The sequence below is a fragment of the Pipistrellus kuhlii genome, unplaced genomic scaffold (genome assembly GCF_014108245.1).
Source record: "Pipistrellus kuhlii isolate mPipKuh1 unplaced genomic scaffold, mPipKuh1.p scaffold_m20_p_10, whole genome shotgun sequence".
NCBI classification, from domain to species: domain Eukaryota; kingdom Metazoa; phylum Chordata; class Mammalia; order Chiroptera; family Vespertilionidae; genus Pipistrellus; species Pipistrellus kuhlii.
The window spans coordinates 29,188,462-29,208,999 of record NW_023425405.1 but is presented as its reverse complement, the minus strand read 5'-3'; the positions used below and the strand labels follow the sequence as shown (position 1 = coordinate 29,208,999).

At 40.3% G+C, this 20,538-nt stretch overlaps 1 long non-coding RNA gene across 1 annotated transcript; it reads left to right on the top strand.

Annotated features, from left to right (window-relative positions):
* The first annotated feature begins 230 nt into the window (after positions 1 to 230).
* On the top strand, positions 231 to 19,649 carry LOC118714226. The gene is made up of 3 exons (XR_004986517.1): positions 231 to 604; positions 2,269 to 2,271; positions 19,638 to 19,649. It is a non-coding gene; the product is annotated as an uncharacterized LOC118714226 (long non-coding RNA).
* Positions 19,650 to 20,538: the final 889 nt, after the last annotated feature.

The window sequence follows — 20,538 nt, the reverse complement described above, 5'->3', positions numbered from 1 at the left end:
TTTAAATATATTTTATTGATTTTGTACAGAGAGGAAGGGAGAGAGATAGAGAGCTAGAAACATCGATGAGAGAGAGTCATCGATCAGCTGCCTCTTGCACACCCCCTACTGGGGATATGCCCGCAGCCAAGGTACATGCCCTTGACCGGAATCGAACCCGGGTCCCTCAGTCCCCAAGCCGACGCTCTATCCATTGAGCCAAACCGGTCTCGGCTAATTATTTATTATGAATAAACTAGTTGCTTCTAGATTGTAAATGTTGCTCTGTGCCTTACACTGAAAAATATTTTAAAGTAAAATGTCTTTTCAAAGTAAAATATCTTTTCAAGTTATTTCTTAATTATTATGTAAATATTAATGGTAGCACTAAAATGTCAACAGTGTTTTCAAAAATATACCGCCCTTTACCTCTGCTAAAGTCTCCACCCTGGTAGTTGCATGAAAATCTGCTCAAGTGACCACATTTCTCAGCCTACAGTGAAGAGCAGGGCCACTGAGGAAAAACAAAGCGCCCATTTCAATGTGTGTACATTTTTTACCAACTGTTTTGCATCTATAATGTTTTAAGGAAATAGTGTGTTGACTTTATAAATTTCACTTCTTAGTTTGCACTTGCACTGTATTAAGAAGTGAAATTTATGATTGTGAAGTGTTAAGATTGAATATAGCAATGTTTGGTGCAAAGTATTGCTGTGAATGGTGCATTGTGTGCTTTACAATGAACAAAATATTTTTAATTTTTTCATGTAAAAATATTTCATATTTTATATGCATATAAATAATGAGTTTTACACATTTTATCAAATAGTGAATGCAACCCATTTAAGTTGGTATTACAAAAAAAGATAATTGTGCAATTTTATTAATTTCAAACATTAGGTTGTTTCTATGGTAAAGTGACCTTTATTATCAGTAATGCAAATTAATCACCCTCCTAACTGCTGTCCTCAGGTGATTTAAAAGAAGTGCCACCATCTGTTCTATGCATTTTCAGTCAAAATTTTGAATCTAGAATCAACATAAGTATTGAAAACAACAAATTTCCCTAAAACATTTCATATTTTGTTTCCAGCATGAGGTGTCACTAAAGATTTAGACCAGAGGGTCTAGATTAATAATCCATTTTTACATTTAAACTTTTCATTAAAAGTCTTACAGCATTTTTGTTAGTCTTCCTTCGTGTCACTGGATGAACTGGTTAGTGGAAGACGGGCTTTTAGAATTGTGAATGTGATGACAAGCAATTATAAACTTTTAAAGTAATATTGTACATTTTTAGGTGTATATATCCATAGAATAATAAAAGCACATTAAACCAAATACATTTTTGTGTACATTGCTGAGTGTGCCAAAACAAAGAAACCTCCGCTATGTTGAGGGGTTTTTGGTTTTTTTTTAGATGGCGTGCACTTCTAAGAACCTGGAACTTTTCCTATACATCAGTGGTTCTCACAGTACCTGAACATGTACCAGTGTTCTGCTGTATTATGAAGCTTTCAATCGTGCCTATGCACAAACGTAGTGTTTTTCAGTATTACTAACTTGTAGGTAAATGCTTTCAGGGCTTTTCTCCTTCTAATGTTACTGCTTTACATATGCCATGCATACATTTAAAAAAATATATGATTTATAATATCCTTACTATTAAATAAAATTTATGTAATAATATATGGTAATAAAATAATCACCAAATATTAATACTGTCCAATGTAAATTCTTTCCAGTTTATATGAAGGATGCTGGTATACTATAGTATTATAACTATGTTAAAGGCAATCTTTCTGATTCATATAAAGGATGCTGGTATACTATAGTATTATAACTATGTTAAAGGCAATCTATAATGTTGAAAGGTATGTTGTCAGTAATTAATAAAAGTTCTGCCCCTGGATATATAAAAACATTTTTAGTAACATTACAGATTTAAAATGCTTCTGAAATGGATGATTCTAACCCTAACCTGTGCTTTGATTAGAGTATACTGTCCACAACCTATACTCTCTTAACATACAAAGGAAACACTATGCCTTTGCTGTTAAATTTATAATTGCTAAACACTCACCAAGAATTCTGTAATTAAGACTGTCTTAAGAAAAATTTCTGAGAAAAACAGTATTTTATTCTAGCAGTAATTATATTTGTTATGGTTTAGGCTGATCCTTTAAAATAGATATTTTTCTCAACAACCTAATAGCAAGTTAGCATCATATTTAATTTCAAACAGTTTAGAAAAAACAATACTGAGCCTTTTGTCAAGTAAAAATCCAGGTAGTCCTATTCCTATTTCTGATGTCTGCTTCCCCTCGCATGCCTTCTGTCAGTATGAATGGTGTCTGCCCTGTTTTCACCAGCCTGCCCAGCACTGGCCAGGGATGTTAGCTGCCTCCAGGACTAAGTAACACCTTTCTTAAGTCTTCTACCAATGTGTGCAGGTGGCCTTCCCTCTAGTTTTACTAATGAAGACCATCAAATAAAAATCCTGACATCCTAGGTGTGCCTGTACCTTCACCTCAACAATACCACTATCCTTGGTCTGTTGGGCTCGCTTCCAATGGATGGGGAGGCAAGGTTCCCCTAACTCCAAGGTTCTCACCCTCCTTTTGCAGTTCTCATGCAGTTAGCATCCACATTTCCCTAGTACAGAGCCTTCTCTCCTTCCCTAGAACCCTAGGGGGAGGGGGGGGGGATTTGTCCCTTCTACATCCCTTTTCTTATTAAATTGTTTATCTCCTGTCTCTAAACATTTTTTTATCCCCTGAAATCTGGTTTGTTTTCTACCTTTCTATGTATGGTTTTGTGGAAGCTTAATAATGCCCTTCTTACCATAGGCTGATTCTCAATGGCACTGCAGCCAAAATGCACCCTCAATGAACATTTTTTCCTTTTTCACTGCCATGATACTAGTTGCCCTGCACCTTTCACTTTTCTTTGTTACTCTCCCCACCACCCCCACCACCACTCCCAACTAGCAACAGACTTAGTTATGACCATTTGTGGTTCTTTCTCTACCTCCACATACTGTCCTTTAGGAACTCATCCCTTCTGCAAATGCTTTCACCTCTTTAAAAACATGAAATAAAAAGAAACTTTATCTCCAATGTTTATGGAGCATTCTTCTCTTTTGAGAGCATAGCAAAGCCAAGCACACAGACTCTGGAGTCAGACTGTTGGCTTCAACACACATAGGATGTGAATGATTGGAAAGGTTTCTTCTTTCTGAGCTTGAGTTTCCTTTATACAGAAGGAATATAATGGTAATACATGCCTCATTGGATGGTTGGAGTCATCAATAAGTAATTCATGTAAAACCACTTAGTGCCCAATGACCAAACTGGAACAATTTGCCTCCCTAATATGATGCTATGACAAGCACACTTAAGCTCTATGTATATTCTCAAAACCACAAACCCAGGCTCATCATGAGAAAAACGTCAGACAAACCCAAATTGAGGGACATTCCACAAAATTCCTGAGAGGAGTCTCAAGTATCACCGGGGTGAAAAACAAGAAAGATTGAGATGTCACTGGTCAGAGGAGACCAAGAACATGACTAAATACAACACAGCATTCTGGACTTCATCCTCTAAAAGACATTAGGGGATCTGCAGGAATCTGAATGAAGTTCAGTTTTATTAATACTATTGTACCAATGTTAATTTCCTAGTTTTGACCATTATAACATGGTTATGTAAGATGTTAAGTTACATAAAACTGGATGAAGGAAATAAGTTCTCTATATCCTGACAACTTTTATGTAACAAATTATTTTAAAATAGTTTAAAATAATTTTATATACGTTGCACATGGATTGAAAATATTAATATTGTCAAAATGTCCTTACCATCTAAAATAATATATAGTTCAATGCAATGCTTATTAAAATACTAGTGGCATTCTCAGAATTAGAATAACTAATTCTAAAATTTTAACTAATTCTAAAATTTATATGGAACCACAGAAGACCCCAAATAGTGAAAGCAATCTTGAGAAAGAAGGACAAAGTGGGAGATATTACTCCCCCTGATGACAAACTATACTACAGAGCTATCATAATTAAAACAGTATTGTTCTGGCATAAATAGATAACTTCCAAATAGATAAAGAAGATTCTAACAACTAAACCAAAAAATCCAACTGAAAATGGGCAGAAAACCTGAAGAGATGTTTCTCCCAAGAAGACAGATGGTCAACAGACATATAAAAAGATGCTCAACATCACTAATCATCAGGGAAATGCAAATTAAAATTACAAAGAAATATAGCACACCTGACAAAATGGCCATCAATAAATCAACAAATATGGTTTGGCAAGGATGTAGAGAAAAAGAGAATCCTTGTACACTATTGATGAGATTGTAAATTAATGCAATCACTCTGGAAAAAGGTATGGAGATTTCTGGGGGGAAAAAATAACAATAGAATTTACATATGATCCAGCAATTCCACTTCCAGATATTTATCCAAAGGGAAACACACACACACACACACACACACACTAATTTGAAAAGATAAATGCACTCCTATGTTCATTGCAACACTTCTAGTAATAATAGCAAGTCATGGAAACTACTTAGATGCCCATCAATGGATGAATTGAAAAAAATAGTTTGTTGACTGTCACAATAAATATCTGCCATTACTATTTCCCTGATAGATAAATCAACCTTTTCAATTGGAGGTAAACCTGTGCACTGACACCAATCGTTCTTCTGTTTACTGTTGATTTGATGAGTATCTTGGTTTTTCATCTCAATTTAATGGTCCTTTCCACTGGGATCTCCTGCTATAATTCTTTTCAATTATCTTGTTTCCATAGCGCCTATACATCAACCATAATAACCTATTTTCCATGCCAGTTAAGGACAGCCACACCTCAGACTGTGAGCATTGCTAACTGTCTTACGTCAACTTGAAATTTCCTCTTTTAATCACAGCCTCTTCTTTCTCCCTTCCCAGTCCTTTCTTCTTTGTTCAACTAGCTCTTCACTCCATGTGAGCTCTAGGCCATGAGCACTCATTATCCATTAGCCTAGACCTTAGAATCATGATTTCAGCAATAGTTCTGCTCTTATTCTGGAGCTGCCCACTCTCTTATTGGTAACAGCCACTCTAACCCATCACTCTGACCAAACACTTTCTGATAAGCAGTCTTGCTAGAGAAAAAATGACAAAAGTGAAATAATGAGCCTTACCACAGACTTTTGCCTGTGTGTGGCAGAGATTTGCCCACACCTATATTATTCTTAGCAAGAGAACCCTAAATTTACTCTGGAAAGTTACCCTAGATTATGTCAGCAGACGCAATGGAATCACAAGAGTTCTTGTAGGAGAAAGGCAAAAGGGTCAGAGAAGAGGATGTGATAATAGTAGAGGTCACACACACACACACACACACACACACTACATACCACACAGGACACCACACACACACCTCTTCATTGATTTGAATATGCCCAGCTGCTGGCTTTGTAGAAGTAGAGGTCACACACACTACACACCACCCACATGCCACACCATACCACATAAGTGCACGTGCACACCCACACCCATTTGATTGATTTGAACATGCTCTCTTGCTGGCTTTGAAGATGGAGGGCCACAAGTCCAGGAATGCAAGCAGCCTCTAGAACAACCATGTCAAACTCGTGGCCTAAGAGCCACATGCCTCATTCATTTGGCCCGTGTTAGCCTTTGAGTTTGACATGCTTGTTCTAGAAGCTGGAAGTCACAGACACCAAGTCTTCCCTAAAGCTTTCAGGAGGAACACAGCCCTACACACACCTCGATTTTAGTACTTCTAACCTGCAATATCGTGAGATAATAAATTTGTTTAAAGCCACTAAGTCTGTGGTAACTTGTTGTAGCAGCAATAGGAAACTAATACAGTGGTTCTAGATTTTAAGACGACGAGGCATTTGGGGGGAAAACACATTTTTCCATTATAATAATTTCTAAAGAATAGAAACGCTGTTCTCTGTACCTCTCGCTGGCCATTCTGTGAGGGAGGACCAGGAAGGGCTGGTGTATTCCCCATCCCTCCTCTTTATTCTCAGCTGCATCTGGGCATGCAAAAGAACCTCCACTTTATGAGAAGACTGTGTGCCTACGAGCTGCAGTCTTGCCTTGGAATTTCAAAGAAGTACACTTTGCCTTTTCCAGTGTGTAGGTTATGTCAGAAGCCAGGGAATAATATTGCTTACAGCCTCACACGTGCTTCTGAAGAAGGGTCTTAAAAAATGTTTCTGGTCTTTGGAAATGACCCTAAAGAATTTTATTTTTCAGGAAAAACTGATTCCTAGAAGGAAAAGGGCTTCACTACAGTAAGTTAGACATTATACAAGCAGTGTCAGTTAATACATCTTTTAGTGTTCTTTTTCCTGCACTTTAAAACAACAAAGCTATTTGAGGATGCTTTCTGCAGCTAAGCATATCAATACATACAGAAGAAAGTTAATTACCTATACTATGTTATCACCTAGTTGGTTCTTCAAAAAGACCATTAAAAAGAGAATGTGTGACCCAAAACTGTCAGAAAAGCTTTTCTTTTCTGAACACAGAGCCGCTCACACTTGCTCATTGCTTTGTTTGCACAGCAGTTCACATCCGTGACTGGAATTGATTCTGATCACTACATTATACAGGGAGTTTTTAGGGAAAAGGAAGACCCCGTGAAGATTGTTCCACACCACATAGCTAATAACTGGTGGCAGCAAAGATTGCATGCAAGTCATCTGACTTCCAAGTCCAAACATTTTTTAGTATTTCAGGATGGTCTTCAGTAGGCCATAGCAAGAGTTGAATAATTAATTTATTATTATTTTTTAAAATATATTTTATTGATTTTTCAGAGAACAAGGGAGAGGGATAGAGAGCTAGAAACATTGATGAGAAACATAGATCAGCTGCCTCTTGCACACCCCCTGTTGGGTATGTGCCCGCAACCAAGGTAAATGTCCTTGACCGCAATCGAACCTGGGAACTTTCAGTCCACAGGCTGATGCTCTTTCCACTGAGCCAAACCAGTTTCAGCTGAATCATTAGTGTAATACATGAAAGAGGTAGTCCAATTTCCTTTGAAGTTCAGCTGCTTAACTGAAGGTTAAACTTCAGCTAGTAAAACAGGATTACTTTTGGACCCAACACATAGTACCCCAAATTTTAAGACTCCCAACTGAGGGTCAGGACAGGCTTCCCAAAACATCTAGTCCTTCAAGTCTGTTCATAAGACAACAGCAACCAAAGGGGCAACTGTTAAGAGGCCCCAAGTACTGGTAAGTATGGCTATTCCCCAGGGCTCAGTGCACAGGGAACAGGCAAAGTTGCCAATCTCCTAGTCCCGTGGTCGGCAAACTGCTGCTCACGAGCTACATGTCGCTCTTTGGCCCCTTGAGTGTGGCTCTTCCACAAAATACCATGGCCTGGGCAAGTCTATTTTGAAGAAGTAGCATTAGAAGAAGTTTAAGAAATTTGGCTCTCAAAAGAAATTTCAATCATTGTACTGTTCATATTTGGCCCTGCTGACTAATGAGTTTGTCCACCACTGTCCTAGTCTTTCCCAGTAAAAGGTCCATCTACTTATTCTGAAAGCTGCTGCCTATGGATCAGGCTTCCAATTTAGTGCACACATGGGGACTGGCTGCAATCCTCCCTGGAGACCAGGGAAACTGACAGACACCTCTCCCACTGGCTCCCTGAAGTCTGCCCCAAGCCACCAGTGTGTCACTGGAAGGAGCTTGTACACATGTCTGTGCCCCAGCTTTTGAACCTGCCACCCAAGGGGTGAGTCCCGGTATGTCTGGCTCTGAGAGCCGGTGGGCCCTCCATTTGCAAGTCCAATAAGACTATAGCAATCAGGATCGCCTGGGCTTGGTGCAGTGAAAAGGGAGAAAATATGCATCTACAAGTTCCTCCCTGAGAGCAATTTAACTACCTATATTCCCAGCTGCTGCCCGAGGCTCCCTTCCATTAAGCCTGCATCTGGGCACTGTATGCGATCCAGCAACCCCACTTCTGGATACATATCCAAAGGCTATGAAACCACTATCTTGAAGAGTTATCTGGACTCCCTTGTTCAATTGCAGCATTGATCACAATAAATAAGGAGTGTATACAACCTCAGTGTTCATTGATGGAGGAATGGATCAAGAAAACGTAGTATATATAAATGCAACTATTATTCAGCCTTTAAAAAGAAGAAAGAAATCCTGTTATTTGCAACAACATGGATGACCCTGGAGGGCACTATGCTAAGTGAAACAAGCCAAGCAAAGAAATGTTCTGTATGGTATCACTTGTATATTGAATCAATTAAAAAAAAAAAAAGTCAAAAGTCATGGAAACAAGAGTAGAAAAGTGGTTGCAGGGGGCTAGGGGTGGGGGAAATAGAGGATGGTAAAGGGGTACAGACTTTCAGCTATATGGTGAATGAAGTCTAAGGATCTAATATGAAATATACTGATGATGCTGCATTGTGTAATGGAAATTTGCTAAGAGAGTAGAAATTAAATGTTCTTATCAAAGGAGAGAAAAGGGAGTGCGGGTGTATGTGAGGTGGTGGGTGTGTTAATTAACTTGATAGTGGGAATCCTTAAACAGTGTATACTTTTATAAATTCCTATTGTTGTATACCTTAAGTATCTTACAATTGTATTTATAAATTACACCTCAATAAAGCTGGGTGGCGGAATATAGTTTTGAATGGTAGAAGCTGACTATGAGGCAAACCAGCTTAAAAGGAGTGCCTCTTTTTGTCTTCCTGTGGACCAGGGCTTCTCACTCATGGCACTATTACAATTTGGGACAGAAAATTCTCCCCTATGTGGAGGGCTGTGCTGTGCCTTGTAGGGTAATAAGCAGCATCCTTGGCCTCTACCCAACAAATGCCTGTAACAACCCTATCTCCAGGTGTGACAATCCCAAACTTTTTCAGATATTGCCAAATGCCCCTTGGCAGTGTGTGTGTGTGTGTGTGTGTGTGTGTGTGTGTGTGTGTGTGTGTTGTGGGGTGTCTTTGGTTGAAAAATCACTAACAGAAGAAACATTTGAAAAAGAACAGTTTCATGTGTTGGAGATGGTCCAGGAAATGGCATTTAATGGTGATTTTCTGAGAGGTTTTAACTACTCCTGTATCTTTCTCTTTACCAACTGCCCCCATGAAATTAGTCAGTAGTTCTTTGCTCTGTGGGCCTACCTAGAATAGATCACCTGGCAGAGAGTCAATTAAAAGGGAGCCAATTATTCATACAGAGACCAAGAAGAGAAGCCTTTGATGTAATAAATTATGCACGATGAGTAAGGCTTGATAACATGTTGATTACAAAACAGTAGTGGGATGGGTAATGTTATGTAATCAAAAAGTGTTTGCCTTCATTGTTCATCTTAGCTTACCAAAGTAATATATGCGCAATGTAAAAAAAGCCAAACATTGAGCATGTTTACAAAAGTAGTTACTTGCTATTGCAAAAAATTCAGAATAAAGAAATGCATAAACCAACAGTAAACATATCATCTCCCCAAACCATGCTCCAGTGGTAACCATTTTTAGTGGCCTGATGTATACTTTCATATTCTATTCGTATGCAATCATTTCTATGTAGTGTGTGGTGTGTGGTGTGTGTGTGTGTGTGTGTGTGTGTGTAAAGCTTTTTCAGTCAACATATTGTTGACATTGTCAGAACCCAGGGCAGGCTGACCTAAGTTATCCCAGAATGGCATATTGATTATTTTGGTGTACGTGACAATGCTCCAGCCAACTTAGCCATCTGCCAGGGACTGGCATATTGATTATTTTGAACTAAAATTACCTGAGAAGCATCAAGAGCAGGAATAACTCTGTGTTACCCTCTGTCCCCCTGAAAATCAGGAAATAAATATCCATGATACCTATGTTTCCCCAAACATAAGACATCCTCCGAAAATAAGACCTAGCGCATGGAAAGATAAGACATCTTCTGAAAATAAGAGCTAGTGCAACGTTGGGAGAAAAAATTAATATAAGACACTGTCTTATTTTCGGGGAAACAGGGTAGGTGTCCTCCCCACTCCTGAAGGTTTGAGAGACAATTTTATCAGAGAAATCATAAAACCAGAGGCAAAAGCATGTGCAAACAAGCCTCATGTTGCCTTTACTAATTTACAACTCAAGCCCAAACTTTGTTTAGACTCCTCACTAAGGAATACCCATCTGTTTAGATTCCTTCCTAATGAGCACTTTCTTTGTCCTGTTCATTTTTCACAGGTTTATTGTTTCTTCATCTAAAAGATATAAAAAGATGCCTTCATTTGAGCCTCATTTTTGATTTGACAATTATTTTGAGATTCTTGTGAGCGTGTATTAAATTGTTCTTCTCTCTTGTTAATAGACTTGTGTCTATTATATTATTTTATAACTAGAGGCCTGGTGCATGAAATCCATGCGGGGGAAGAGGGGGTGTCCTTCAGCCCAGTCTGTACCCTCTCCAATCTGTGACCCCTCAAGGGATGTCTGACTCTCCCAATCCCACCACGCAGTCGGACATCCCTGTAACAACCCAGGACCGCAGGCTCCCAATTGCTTGCCTGCCTGCCTGCCTGATTGCCCCTAACCACTCCCCTGCCAACTTGATTGATGCCTAAATGCTCTCCTGTGGGCCTGATTGCCTCTAACTGCCCTCCCCTACCTACCTGGTCAACCCTAACTGCCCTCCCGTATAGGCCTGGTCACCCCAACTGCCCTCCCCTGCAGGCCTAGTCACCCCCAACTGCCCTCCTCTGCCAGCCCAGTAACCCCTAACTGCCCTCCCCTACCAGCCATCTTGTGTCCACATGGGGGCAGCTATCTTGTGTGTTGGAGTGATGGTTAATTTGCATATCACCCTTTTATTCAATAGGACTAGTCAGATAGAAGCATTAAAGAAGGGAAGATGGAGAATTCACTCCATTCCCCAACTGCATGGTTGTACATATAATTCACTTTTTCCTTTTTAGGATTTGGGTAGTGATTTACTGTATTCATATGCCACACACTATTCAATCTATGTCCTATTGATGAAAATTTAGTTTGTTTACACGTGTGGTTTTTTTTTTTGTTGTTGTTGTTTTTACGAACAATGCAAAAATAATCACCTTTATACATACATCCTCTATACTTCTAGAAATATTTCTGTTTGGTAAATCCTTCATATTATAATATCAACATCGAAGGGTATGCACATTGAAAATACTGAAGGACAATGGCCAGACTGCCCTCCAAAACATAGTAGCAATGCAAATCCAACTAGTGTTTTAAAATGCACCAAGCAGTCTCGCCCGGCTAGCTCAGTCGGTAGAGCATGAGACTCTTAAAATGCACCAAGCATTAATAATCACTTCACAATTTTTAGCTTTGTGATAGAAGACAGACTGTTTTTACCCCCAACATATAGTATATATTTTAAAAAAGAAACAATTCCTTGCCCTCAGTGAATAGAGCGTCGGCCTGTGGACCAGAGGGTTCCAGGTTCGATTCCAGTCAAGGGTACATGCCCAGGTTTGTGGGCTTGATCCCCAGTGGGGGCATGTAGGGGGCAGCCAATCAATGATTCCCTCTCATCATTGATGTTTCTATCTCTCTCTTCCTCTCCCTCCCTCTCTGAAATCAATAAAAATATATTTAAAATAAAAATTAAAAAGAAAAAAAAAAAGAAACAGTCCCAGAGAAATGGAGTTATTTGCCTGAGTTTATAAGGATAGTAAGTGGCAGAGCTGAATAGTAATCCCAGACTGTTTGGTTCCCAAATTCATACTTTCCTCCTTCTCCAGTGCTTCCCCAGCCAGGCCAAGCATCTGGAACACCCGTGGAAATCTGAGAAGATACAGAGGAGCTCCCCCATTGGTGGGTCTGTATGTGTTAATTCTCTAGCTGATTCAGATGGTCAGTTGTGGAGAGTACCGGCATTCTAAACCTGACATTCTAAGTGGAGCAGATTGACCCCTGGGAGCTTAACCTCCATTTGCTAGTCTTTTCTGTATGTGCCCATCTCTGGGCCTTATTCATGAAGGGGCTTGAGGAGGCAGCATTGTGCCTTATTAGCAAGGAATGAAAGAAAGATACTTCCTCCTTCTTGTGGGGGTGGAAGAGCTATTATTTTCTGTTTCTAGAGTCTAAACTTTTCCTAATGGGACAGGAAGAATGAACTAAGCTATCTGCGAGAGCCCCCTGGCCGGCAGAGAGCTGACTATACTTGGGGCTACAGGGCCAGCCAGCATGTGGGAGAGCAGAGGCAATGGGAGGAACAATCCAGCTCTACAGGAGCCACCAGTCTGGAAGCCACCCATGCCTCCCACCTCACCACCTGCTGGAGAAACAAGGCAGAAGCCCTCTGAGGTCTTGCAGGGCATGGGGCAAGGGAGTAATACCAGCCTTTTTTGCTGGCCTCATGGTTGGCAGCTGAGCCTGGTTCTAATTTGATTTAGGAAATGAAGAAAGGGGACGTTACTTCACTGCTAGATCATAGAGCAGTTACACTGGCTACCTATACAATAATAAGCTATTATTTTATGCACTGGTTTATAGTAAGAATAAGTTTAACTTCTCTGCTTTAATGATTCCATCTTTTCCAGAGGAAAAGTCACGTTGAGCACCCCTCCTCATCCCCCTCTTTCCCCCCGCCACCTCACCCCAACACACATATACACTGTCCTTCACAGGAAGAGAGGGGCGTGGTAATTCTGTGACTTGGTAGGCCATTGAGATCTTTCAGTCTCTTGAACTGTGCAAACAAAAACATCAAAAGCACCACCTCCCCAGGCACTCTCCAGAGGAAGCTCTTGGAAGACATGGGATTGCAGACAATTTTCATCTTTGTGATCTTCCTGTGCCTAACCTTTCTGTTTTCAAGGGGCCATGGCTAGATGGTAGCTGGACCGCCTCTCCTTCAGGACTCGATTGGGATGCTCAGGAACAAGTAGGCACTGCACAGGAGCCCACCCTGCACACCCGGGCAGAGCCTGCTTGCACAGCCAAGGCTGACGCTTGACAGTGGGTCAATAATCCATGATGTTCAGGCCACGGGAGGCAGGAGTGGGAGGGGGGGCAGAGGGGAGGCAAGGACTGCCACTGCAAAGAGTAGGCCCAAGTGTCAAGCAAGAGGCACACCCTGACTTTTGTAGGCTCAGATTCAAGGTTAGAGGTGGGATATTTTGCATAAGAAATCAGTGATGATCAACCTGGGTCTGTGCATCTATGTACTGGCCATAGAGCTTCTTTTTCTGAAGTTTACCCTCACCGAGACAACTCAGATAGTTAAAAACCACATTTACACTGGAAGAAAAACGTCATATTTCCCACAGTGTCAAAAGCAGAAAAGAACATAGAGGTCCTCTTATCTTTAATTTTTTTTTTCTAAATATAGTTTATTGATTTTTTACAGAGAAAGAGAGAGGGATAGAGAGTTAGAAACATCGATGAGAGTGAATCATCGATCAGCTGCCTCTTGCACACCCCCTCCTGGGGATGTGCCCGCAACCAAGGTACATGCCCTTGACTGGAATCGAACCTGGGACCCCTCAGTCCGCAGACTGATGCTCTATCCACTGAGCCAAACCAGTTTCAGCAAGGTCCTCTTATCTTGACTCTCTTTTTACAAATGAGAATACTGAAGCCCAAAAGGTGAACCAGGCTGCCCCCATACAACATCCCTAGTCACAAGCAAACACTTGCCTATTTTTAATAATAATTGAGTCCATTTTATTCAGTCTCAAAAATTAGGGCTTCATTGCCATAGAATGAAGACCATCAAAAAGTACTTGTTAATCTTTAAAGTACAGAGCAACCCCCTCCCCCTCAACCCTACCCCACCCCACTCCTGCTCCCATCTGGTTACAATGCAGGTTCTGACTTAGAAGGTCAGGCTGGGCCTGAGATCTGCATTTCTAACTAGCTAACAGGTAGCACCCCAGATGCTGGCCTTTGCTTTTGAATACCAAGCACTTACAGACAACACGGCCTGATGTGTGGGGACCTGAGGCTCCAGCAGAGAGGTATGCGAGACTTTCCAGAGGAATTCATTCTTTCCTCGTATGGTAAGGAGTTCCATTCAGAATTCTGTTGCTGTGCCTAAGGCAAAAGGAATTGGTTGTGGGCTCTTCTTTCAGAAAAAAAAGGAAACCTGAGAGGATGGGTAATTTGAATGTCTTCTATTTGTGTAAGTGCACAACTTGTATTCCTGAGTGTCCTTGGCAGAGCAACTTTCTCATAATTAGGAAGGTTCACATCTGTGTCTCCCACTCAGTCTGAGAATGCTTTGCTTCCTCTTAAGTAATAGTCAACATTGCAAAATTGCAGCTAGGCAACTAGCAAAATGTTCCCAGGAAAAGTAACTGCTAGCTTTTGCTCATAACAAGTTCCCTTCCCAAACCCACATTGTTCTCTACGGCATGTACCAAATCATTCATGGTTTCTCAACCTCAGCACTGCTGACATTTTTGGACAAATCATTCTTTGTTGGGGGGGAGCTGTCCTATGTGGTGTAGGATGTTTGGCAGCATCTCTGTGCTCCAGTCTGTCTAGGTGGGGTGCTACAACAGATACCATAGACTGGGAGGCTCACACAACATGCATTTAGTTTTCCCAGTCCTAGAAGATTCCAACCAGGGTGCTAGCATGGTTGAGTTCCTGGTCAAGACCCCTTTCCTGGCTTAGACATGTGTGTCTTCTCATGGTAGCCTCACACGGAAGCTCTTCTCATCAGGGCACTAATCTTTTCATAGGGTTTCATGACCACATTACCTCCAAAGGCCCCACCTCCAAATACATATGAAAGACATATGTGAACATGTGGGTTTTGGGGAGACATGTTTAGTCCACAGTAACCCACTAGATGCCAGTAGCACCCCACCACCAGTTGTGACAACAGTGTCTCCGGATATTGCCAGATGTCCCCAGGAGGGAAAATCACTCCCAGTTGGAAACCACTATTTTAAAACACTAACACTATATTGAAAAAAGACAAGTAGTTGAAAACATACAATTAAAGATCTAAAAGGAATCTTGGAGCTCAGCTGCATTTGGGGGTCATAGATTGAATTTAAGTTAGAAAGACCATTACTATTATTGGACACAATGGTTCTGTACAAATAGTGAATTCCAGATATTATCAATGTTACATTTTTCAATGGTACAAACTTGAGTTAAGCAAAATCTCAGGTTTATGTCTGGACTGAGTTTACGCTGATGTGGTGAGGAAAGGGGTTGGGGGAGAATTAATATTTTTCCCCATTGTCATCAGTACAAGCTTAGAGAGACTGAAACCACAATTGCTTGGAGACTCCCACACATCCCTAATCAGGGACCAGAATTGTGAAATGTCTTCAGTCTTAAGTAAAGTGCAAATGTACAAACATCTCTTCAAGATAAATTCCCCAACCCCTACTCAATCTAATTAGCCAGCTGAATTGGGAGCAGCTTGTGTTGACATTCAGTGACAGTAGGTCAGTTTACCACATGCTCTACCTGATTTGGGGAGAGGCTGACCGAGGGCAGTGTTAGTGAGGAGCCTTTTCCTAGCACTCCTTTGACAATAGCAGAGAGTGGGGAGAGCAATTAATCAGCTATTTGCCTTTTGGCAAATGCTGAGCAACAATGATCTACTAGAACAACCATTTGTTCTTAGATTTATTGTCTCATAGTTCAGAGAACTTGGAGAACTCGAAGCACATATGCTGTACTTAAAAACGCATTGCTTGTTCACAGACTCTGACAGTAGTAAAACTTGATGGTCTAGAGCACATGTGTCAAACACAAGGCCCTCGGGCCAAATCCGTCCCGCCAGGCCTTGCAATGTGGCCCACACCGCGCTGTCATCACTGCACTCCGCTGCGTTTCCATCACAATGGAGTTTATGACTGTTCAGTAAACCATTCAGCCCGCGATTTAGGCTGGATTTTAGATTTTGGCCCCTTCTCTGATTGAGTTCGACACCCCTAGTCTAGAGTATTGTCAGTGTTGACACAAGTTATTTATGGTAGCTGATATTAATAGTTTGGGGTCCTGGCACAGGACCAGGTGAAGGACCCTCTCCTTTACTAGAGAAAAAAAAAAAAAAGGAAAAGCTGGTCTCTCTCAACTAAGGTAGGGGTGACATCCATTGGTTTCCAATAAACACAGCTCTATCACCACCGCTATTCACACTCAACTAATATTTCTTGTACTCCTACCATGTGCCAGACACAAATCCAGGCACTTCCACATGACTTCACTTCTACAACTCAATCTTGTTGGGCACTATCAAAATAAGGCAAAGCATTCAGGTTAATAATACCAAGCCTATTTTAGGGTACTCTGGGCTCAATTAAAATTACTTTCATTTTTATTTTTTATTTTATCTATCCCTTATCAATCACTTATCTCCTTGTTTGATTTCTTTATGCAATAGATATGATTTCAAAATTTGGAAGTAATCTGTAATTTTCTCAGTTGACTCGCTTTTGAAATGTCTTAGTGTGGCTCAATATTTAAGACTCATTAGCCTTCAATAAACAAAACATCTTTTGATAACATGACTAACCACCTTTCTATCTGACTTTTTTAATTTTTAATTTTACTTAGAAGTTTTTGTTTGTTTTTTAAAGACGGACATATGAAATATTTTCTCAAGCCATCAATGAAATCTAAACCAACAACTTAGATACTTGGTGTAGCGATCAAGTATTAACAACATCAATGTAATTTTAACCTGTTCCATGGAAATAAAATGAAAGCTAAAAAACTATCCAGAAAACCCAGACCTTCACTCTATTCATCAGAAATGTTGATAATTAAATACCACAGAACATTGGCTTTGAGGTGAACAATGGTTCTAAGAAAATTGTTGCTAGATGTTGACAGTGCCTACAAAAAGAAGACTGAATCAACTTCAGTTGTCTTGCCCGATCATCTGTGTGTGTGTGTGTGTGTGTAGGGGGGGTGGGGGGGAGACAGGGGTAGTAGGGGTAGTGGTGGTGGAAAGGAGAGAAAGATTATGTCACATCCTGTGATGACAGTAAGCCCAGGAGATGAGAAATAGGACATTAATTTTGCACAAGCATCATTTATCACCAAGAATAAAGAAGATAAAGAAGTCCTTGCCTCACCTCCAGGTTCTCAACCTAGGAGTATTTTTTTTTTAAATGCTGATGCCAAGTTCCTTTCCAGACCAATGAATCAGAATCTCTGGGATGGGAGGAAGGGGAGGTGAAAAAAATTGTTTTAACTGCCCAGCTGGTTTGATTAAAAGGGGTGTCGAACTCAATCAGAGAAGGGGCCAAAATCTAAAATCCAGCCTAAATCGCGGGCCGAATGGTTTACTGAACAGTCATAAACTGTCATTGTGATGGAAACGCAGCGGAGTGCAGTGATGATAGCGCGGTGCGGGCCACATTGCAAGGCCTGGCGGGACGGATTTGGCCCGCGGGCCTTGTGTTTGACACATGTGGATTATAACTACAAGCAAAAGCAGCTTAAAGAAACTGTCCAGGGATGAAGATCAGTGATATGAACTAAAAATGCTTGAGGAGGTAAATTTCAGGCTGGTGGAGAATATGGCATCATGGGGCTGGTCTTCAGCTGGCTACTCCTACAACCTTCACCTCTGGGACGGAGATTCCTGTTACGATGGCATTACGATGGCATTAGTGATACCACCTATCCTCTGTGGTTGCAGAGAGGAATACTGAGGTCATGCCCAGCAGCTGTGAACTGTTCCTGGTAATGGGTAAGTGCTCAAAAAGGAGGTGCTATTAGAATAAAAGTTATGTTGGAAATTTACATTAAAATACTGCCAGGGGATAAAATCCTTTTATTTTTTTAAGCACTTTGAACATGTATTTTATGTCAGCTATATTTTAGTGCCCAAACAACCATATCAGATAGCCCTGCTATTTATCAGATGATTTTTCTCAATAAGAGAAGCTGTGCTTTGCCTGAGCATCTAGTCTGCTTTCATGTTACTTTTATTTTAACTTGGATGCTAAGGATCTTGTGGTCAATTTCTCTCTTTGCAGATCTTGTGGTCAATTTCTCTTTGCTTTGGCGTAAACCTCAGAACTAAATACAACTGACTTGATTATTCTTTCCCCTTCCTTCCCCCCAGTTCTCTTAAAATCTTAGCTTTGACTTTATAGTTTTTTATAAAATCTATGTCCATTTTACAGATTGATACATTTTACATATTCTTATAAAATGTGTTTTTGTAAAGTGACACATGAACTTTGTGGAACGGGACTAGCATAAATTAATTACATTAGAAGCAATTTTTTTGTGATAAAATCCAGACTATTAGGTAATTGGTTAATTGGGGAAAAATGCAGTTAAATGCAGGGAGTCTTGAAAACATAATGCATACACCTTAAAATTGTTATTTTAACTTAAAACATACAAATGTGCATCTTTTCATTGATCATTTGATGCACAGCCAGGCCTCGTCTTTAGAAATAGACCTACCCATGGAGCTTGTCCCTGTCATTTTTGTATCTGTCATATTTGTAATTAGCCACTAAAACCATTTTTTCATGGAATGGGAACTCAGAGTCATGCAGAAGCTTATAGAAGGTTGATATTTTCCTACCTAAACTGTTCCAACTTTCTTGCACACACCTAAAAGCTTTTTAAAATGACTTCTTTGCTCAAAACATCTTAAAACTTTTAACTGAATTTTCAAAGGCAGGGAAATTTTCTGCCTTGTGGTGCTTATTTCATTTGTAATTCCTATAATTACAAGTTTGGAGTACATAAAACAATCTCCCAAGAAACAAAAGTGCACGCGGCCTATGAACTATGAACTGTCTGGTGTGTTCTAGGGCTTGTAAGCTTTAGAGTGGAGAACTCTGCATAAATTGTTGACATAGAAAAAATAGCTAAATGAATAGGTCCTATGAAATGTGTAGCTAGCCTGGCTGTTGTGGCTCAGTAGTTGAGCATTGACCTATGAACCAGGAGGTCATGGTTCAATTCCCGAACAGGTGACATGCCTGAGTGCGGACTCAATCCCCAGGAAGGGGTGTAGAAGAGGCAGCTGATCTATGATTCTCATCATTGACATTTCTATCTTTCTCTCCCTCTCCCTTCCTCTCTATGAAATAAAAATCTATTTTTTTTTAAAAAAAGAAGAAGTATAGAGCTAAATTTAGCAATGAGAACAATCAGAGGTATCCAGACATACACATCTGTGAAGGAACATGAGTGGATTATGAAGGGTTTGTGTTAGTGTGGCTGTCTGTGAATGTGTGGGTGTGCACATGTCTTCCCACTGGAGATCATTTCCCTTCTCTCCCTCTCGTGGGCTTGGGCTTGCTCTTGCAAGGACCTAGCAATACCTTTCATTTGGTTGCCATTTCCAGAATTGATCGTTAAGTTTTTATATTTGGTGTCTAAGAGTTCAAAAGATGCTTCCTAAGGTGATAGTCACTGTTCATTAATATGTCTAGGAGAACTACAGATGATTTTCCCCCCCAAAAAGTAAAATACATATACTTTACATGGCATGCTTAGTAGAGCACATACTTCCTCTTGGTGGCCTTTTTTATAACAAATTTCTAGATCACTGTGCCTCAAATTATAAAGTAAATGATTCTCCACTTAGGGGACTAAAGGCATAAAATAACAGATCTCCTTAAATTGACAGGTAGATTTAACATTGACCGAGCAATGAAAACTACTAAATATGGAAGTTTTACCCCTTCTGAGGCCTAACTACTACCTTAACACCATGTTGTCTGAGACTTCCTATGACTCTCAAGGAAAAGTAAATTTATGGGAGGGGTGGAGGAATGGTTCTGATGGTGGGTATGGAACTCTCTGAGGTGCCGCAAAATGAGAATTGTCTAATTGGAAAGCGTTTAAGGCAATATATTATCGAATGGCCATTAAATGAATCAGGTGTATCTGAAGAAACGTATAATTTTTTTGGTTTACTTAAAATATCATGGCATTTGGACCAGGAATAGGCCTCCATAGGACCTTGGAACACAGACTGTCAAAGCTAAAAATGTAATTTAAAAGGAAGTTACCCAAGGTTAACAAATAGTGAAGCTTCTCTCTATCAAACATTAAGGCACATAAACTTTCTAGATCTCTACCTGCCTATCTTAATGGCCAGCCTGGCAGCCTGAAAGGGAAGTGTAGAAGTCTAATTTATTTAACCATATCAAGGGGAATCACAGAGTTCACCTGGATAAGTGCCAGTCTCTCAGCTCCAGCACTACGTCCTAGTGTGCATTATATTTGGTTCTGAAAGCTGGTGGGCAGCATGTCTAACAGGCTGTGTTTTACTATTCTAACAGCACAGCCCTTAGGTTGCAGGTTCGATGACAAATCCTAAGATTTATCCCAAAGCACTCTCTCCCAATGCAGCTAATCAATATGTTAATATTTTATGGGAAGTATAGTTTATTAATGATGTCTTCCTATTAATTATAAATTAACATATATGCCCCCGAATACTATCAACTTAGGGAGGGTGTTTGTGGCAAATTACGTACAAAACAGTCAGTCCAACATCTTGATTTTTCTTCCCCAGGGACCAAAGCAAAAATATGTGTAAGCTA